Here is a 6,457-nt window from a genome sequence, read left to right on the forward strand (position 1 = left end):
AGATCTTGATGTTGTAGTTCTTGTCTTCTGAAGTATCTACACATATGAAAAGATGCTCAACTTCACTAGCTATTAGGGAAATGCAAATCAAGACCACAATGAGATACCATCTCACACCTGTAAGATTAGCTATTATCAATAAGATAAGCAATACGAGTGTTGAAGAGGTTGTAGGGCAAAAGAAACCCTCATACACTGCTGGTGGGAATGTAAATTGGTACAGACACTATGGAAAACAGTATGGAGGTTCCTCAAAAATTAAGAATAGAATTACCATATGACAAGCAATCCTCTTCTGGGTATCTACCCTATAAATTTGAAAACATTTATCCGTAGACATATGTTCCCCAGTGTTTGTTGTTGCACTATTCACGGTGGCCGGGACATGGTAACAACTGAAGTGTTCTTCGATAGATGACTAGAGAAAGAAGATGTACATATATACAATGGAATATTACTCAGCCATAAGAAAAGATGAAATACTGCCATTTGTGACAACATGGATGGATCTTGAGGTTATCATGCTAAACAAAGTAAGTCAGACAGAAAAAGTTGAGAACCATATGATTTCACTCATATGTGGTATATAAAACTGAAAGCAACAAACGAACAAGACAAACAAAAACTCATAGACACAGACAACAATTTAATGGTTACCAGAAGGAAAGAGGGGAAGGGAGAGGTAGATAAGAATAAAGGGGGTCAAATATATGGTGGCAGAAGATTTGATGAACATACAGATGATGTACTATAGAATTGCACACTTGAAACCTGTATAATTTATTAACCATTGTCATCCCAATAAATTTAATAAAAAAGTAAAAAATAAAAAAATAAAATTTCCGTTGCCAAAAATAAATATATTGATTAAAAAAATAAAGTGTCTATAAAAGCATATTCTAATAACTTCACCTATTAGCTATTTTGTATCTGAGAACAATGTACTAGGAAAAAGAAGATAAGAAATTGTATTGATGTTGCTTTTGTGCAGCAAATACATTGTTTTATTTTGCCCTGTACATTTATGTGGCTTCACACTGTGTTTGCAAAACAAGCATTTTACTTTTTTAAAAACCTAATAGTCAATAATTATTGAAAATATGGTTTCTGGTTCCAGATTATGCCTGGATTTAAATCCCAGTTCTGTATATCCTAGCGTTTCACCTTGGGTAAGTTTCTCAAGCTCTCTGTGTCTCAATTTTATCATCCATTTTTATCATCCATAAAATGGAAGGAATATTAGTACTTATTTTGTACAAGTGTTATAAAGATAAGAGGAGTTAATATATGTGAAGCATTTAGAGCAGGATGAATAGAAATATGCTCAGTGAATATTGGCTATTTTTCTTATGTTTATTTGGGGTTGTTAGTGAGCTTGTGAGAGGAGAGGACTGGACTAAAGTTGCCAATTAAGTCATTTTTTTTTTTTCTGGTCACTGTGTCAAAATGAAGAACAAAATCTATAGGGTGGCCTATGAGGGAAAATTTGAGACTACATATGAAAAATCAAACTATTTTGATCTAGGTAAAAGGAGGAATGGAGAATGAGGAGAAGAGAAGGTGGGAGCAAGATAAGTATAGTCTAATCTGAATTAAAGACATTACTTGAATCTTCTAGATATTCTTTAATGGTAATTGATATCAAATTACTCTGTGAATATAATTTTAAACTTTCTTGTTATTGGGAGAGCATTGCCCTCTGATGTGTGATGCATTGCATATGCCATAGTAAGAAAATCAATACTTTTTTTTTGCAGAAAAAAATTGAGATTTTGCATGCTGCCAAGCCATAGGGATTTTTATGTTTAATTGAGATATGGTTATATTAAAGAGAAGTGCTATGATGGGCTTTTGGTAATGTGGTTTCAATTATTGTAAAATGTTCTTCTAATAAGACAGTTGCTTTTAAAGAAGTTTAGCTGAGTATGGAATATAAAAAGATTAATGGATATAATAGTTTTCAGAAGTGCTACAAGTTGTTGGGAAAACATTTGTGAAGTAGAATGTGTCCTTTTTTTATTTTTTAGTTTTATTTTTATTTATTTTATTTTTTTTTAACCTTGAAGCATGATTTAGCCAAGGTTTCCTTTATCTGACTCTCAGGGTTCTTTTCCAGTGAGGCAAATTAAAAATGTGTGTATCCTAAAAAATTATGTGCTTGGGTATTTTGATCATGTATCTTTAGAAAGGTATTTAACACTCTGTGTAGGCCACTGAAACTCAGCATTTCTCTGTTCCTGACCTATCACATTTTTCTCGAATATGCCTGTCTGGTCATAACTGTTTTTTTGACAGCTCCCTTTTTTTTTTTTTTTTTTTTTTTTTTTTTTTTTTTTACTCTAAAACCAAATTTAAAAAAGAACCCATAAGGTATAAATATAAAAGCGAAATGTATTTTTTGAATATCCTATTTTTGTTAATTGCACTAATGGAAAGGAAGTAAGGGCTATGTTTTCTCAATTATTTAGATTTGGGTATTAAATAGGAATGATACTTGCAAGGAAACTGATTAATACAACTATAAGAGTAATTCCATCCTATCTTCCACTTTTGATATAAATGGGACTGAGTGAACTGGGGTCAAATGAGAGACGGAAATGTTTAAACTACTGTAGATAAAGGAATACAGAAGATCATTTATCTGCATACGTATTAAAAACAGGGCGTATTACCTTGATGTCACCAAGGTCTTCAGTCTTCAAGAACTAAATATAGTCCGTGATTTTGTTTTCTCTTGAGGATAGTTTCATGGAGTTGTAGATTAGAAAGTCACTTGTAAGGTATTTCATCCATCACTCATCTCAGAAGACAAGGTCTCTCTTATGGTAACGGTAGAACTTACCAAATGGGGCTTAGTAGCTTTTTCTTTTATGTTGTGATTCAAAATGTAGGCAACTTTCTTTTTGTCCAGCCTTCTGTTATTGAACTATGTCTCTTTTTTCAAACTTCAGGGAAAATAGACAACAGTTTGATATCCTTTTTTAAATTCTCAAAGTTACCACTGACCTTCTGTCTTCTTAAACTCTCCAAAGATTCTGTAGTTCACTGACCCTTATGAATACTCATGCCCCTAAGGACTTTGGGATTTGGAGAAAGGCAGCTGTGTCTGGTTGTTTGATTAGAAGTAAATGCATGCACATAATATTCGGATACTCAGAGGAGTTCAGAGATGTTTATAAAAGCTCTGTTGCCACAGATTGTGGATTTTACATGCCGAATACAGACTTGAAGACATATTTCCTGAAAATATAGGCCACATATAATGCATCTAAGGAATTTCAAAATCTATGCCTTACGGCATGTGGAGAAAGAAATCAGTGTCATATCTTCAGGAACTAGAATTGTTAAAGTTAATTCAACTAAAGACTGTAAAATTTGTCTGCACAGTAGCTAAGAGGTGATGTTATTTGTAGTAAATTTTTCAACATGTAGGCCATGAGGCATCACTGAATTGAGTATTATCTCCAAGAATAACTTGGCCTAGATGGAGCAGAGATTGTGTATTATACTGATTATTGATGAAAAAAAAAAGACTCTAAACATTCTCAGACTTTTTGTTTGCTTCTTTAGAACTCTTTTATTATAACAGAATGCACTAAAAAGAAAATTGACCAGGGTCATTGAACTCCTTTTGCTGGAGTAATAAAATGGCCCATTTTCTTTTCCTTACTCCATAAATTAGAAATCCTTTCATGTAGCATTTAAGTGAATAAATACATACAGCTTGGTAAATAAATTAATTAATTTTTAAATTGAAAGATTAATTAAATTAAAAAAATAATGGAATATTACAATGTGGGATTAATAGAATCAGAAAAAACCTGGACTAAAAATCAAGAAACACAGAATCATGTCTTGTTCTTAATACTTGCTAACTTTGACCTCGGGAAAAATAATTCAGCCTCCAGGGAGCATTTTTGTTTGTCCCAATGACTTGGGATTAATTGGCATTCACTAGTTGCTGATTTGGATTGGAAAACATCCTGTGATGCATAGGACCATCTTACACAGGGAAGAATTGTGCTTCCTGAAATGCCAGTAATCAAGATACTACTTTGAGGAAACTGTAGACAATTATGTAGGATCTCTTTCAGTTCCATATCAAAATTACACAATTGGTAAAAACAATAGTAGATTAAATTTAAAAAGCAAGTTTCATGAATTCAAAACCAGAAGCATAAAGAAACACTTCAAATTTTTATAAAAACTTGAGGCATAGATAGTCAATATGCTAATTTACTAGGAAGAAAATCTGCCATTTACTGATGTTTCTATACCAGCCATTTTCCCACATCCAATTGCATACATTTTAATGAGAACAGTTCAGTTTAGGTGAGCCTGAAGCTAAGGAAAGGTGAGCAACTTGCCTAAGATCAAACTATAAATTGCAGAACCAAAGTGTTAATTTGACCCCAATCTGGCTCCAAACCTGGGGCCCTTTCCCTGCATTATGCTCCCTTGAAAATAAAAATGGTAAAGATTAGGGTAGAAAAGTACATGTGTGTCAGGAACCAGCCATTATAGACACTGGACACTTCTCCTATTTCTTGAGTGTACGATACTCTTGCCACAAAGCCTTTGCAAAGACTGAAATCTTTTGTCTGAACTTTTCCTCCGCACCTGGCCAGCTCAACTTTTTCTCAGGTCTTGCTTGTGCTTTGCTTCCTTTAGGAAGCTTACTTGACCACAGTGAACCTAATTCAGGTGCTCTGCTTTGTACTCTAGTGGCCTCTTACACCTCCTCATTTACAGACACTGCTTGATTAACTTGCATGCTGGAGGTAATCTTCGTGAGGACAGGGGTCCTTATTTCCCTAATTCTTAGCACTGTATTTTGCACCTTACTAAATATTTGTTAAATAAGGGAATAAAAAAAGTGAACATGGCAATTTATTTCAAGAAAAGCAGTGGTGGAGAGGGGAAAAAATGATGCAAATGATAAGAGGCTCTGTTCATCCTTCTGGCAACCAAATCAAAGTTGTGATAAAAACAAAGAGCAAACAGCAAGGAAAAATTGTCTGGAAGCCATATGACTAGGGAGAAATCTGAGAATCATCCTGCAATGGCAGAAAATAGGACAGGGTGAGGACATGAGGCTGCTCAGGCACAGCGGCTGAGTGGGACAGAGGCTGCGGCAACTGCAGATGCCTCTTAAAGGACACTGCTCGTTGTGTCCACAGGAAGACTTCTACGATGATAGACCTGCTCGTTCTGAGCACCAGTGCCAGTTTGGCTGTGCAGGGACTTACAGGGTGACATTGAGTTGTCAGAGTGAGGGCCTCAGCGAGGCTCTCTCTCTCACAGACAGGCCGGCAGTATCCATTGTGTGGACTCAGTGCCTCCATAGCAGAGACATGACCAAACTGGATAACAGAGGTTACTCTGCCCAGAGGATTCCCTGAAACCCCGCCTCCTCCAACTCATGGCCCCACCAAGCCACATCCAGATGTATCCTCCTTGTGGTGCTCCTTGTTGAGCAGCGCCAAGACTGACACTGGTGGCAGCTGGCCTTGGGATCTGGTGTGATCTTTTGAGGCAACTATAAGCACAGCATCTGTGGATTGCTTGCTGAATCTTAACAGGTGGCCCCAGAGGGGCGCAGGCTTGGGCTAATCTTGGCCTGCAGCTGAATCCCTCTCAAGACTGTACCACTGGACACCTACTACACAAATCCACACTAAGACTGGGAGACTTAGGGGCTTTGCATAATACATAGAAACAGACACAGAAAGGCAGCCAAAATAGGAAGACAAAGAAGCAGAAATCATATGAGAGAATAGAACAGAGATCCAGGAATAATGGAATCAAGCAATCTAACAGATACAGAGTTCAAAACACTGGTTATAAAGATGCTCAGTGAACTTATGGGAAGGGTAGAGGAATTCAGTGAGAACTTTAGCAAAGAGATAAACATAAAAATGGAAATTATAAAAGGGAACCAGTCAGAAATGAAGAACACATTATCTGAGATAAAGAGTTTATTAGAGGGTATAAACAGAATGGATAAAGAAGAGGCTCAAACCACCAATATAGAGGATGGGGAAGCCGAGGACACTCAATCAGAAAGGCAGCAAAAAAGCCAAGACTATAATACTAATTTAAGGAGCCTATAGGACTCTATTAAAGGTAAAAATATCCATGTCACAGGGATATCTGAAAGAAAACAAGACGTTGAAGGGCTATTTGAAGAAATAATGTTGGAAAACTTTCCTCACCTGGGGAAAGATATAGACATACAATCCCGGGAAGCTCAGAGAGTCCCAAAGAAGAGAAACCCAGAGAGGCCCACATCAAGACACATCATAATTAAAATGCCAAAGTTTAAATACAAAGAGAGAATCTTAGAAAACCAAGAGAAAAGCAGTTAGTTACCTACAAAGAAGCACCCATAAGACTGTCAGCTAATTTCTCAAAAGAAACTATGCAAGACAGAAGGACTTGGCACAAAAAATTCGAC

This window comes from Pteropus alecto, unplaced genomic scaffold (assembly GCF_000325575.1).
Source record: "Pteropus alecto unplaced genomic scaffold, ASM32557v1 scaffold146, whole genome shotgun sequence".
NCBI lineage: Eukaryota > Metazoa > Chordata > Mammalia > Chiroptera > Pteropodidae > Pteropus > Pteropus alecto.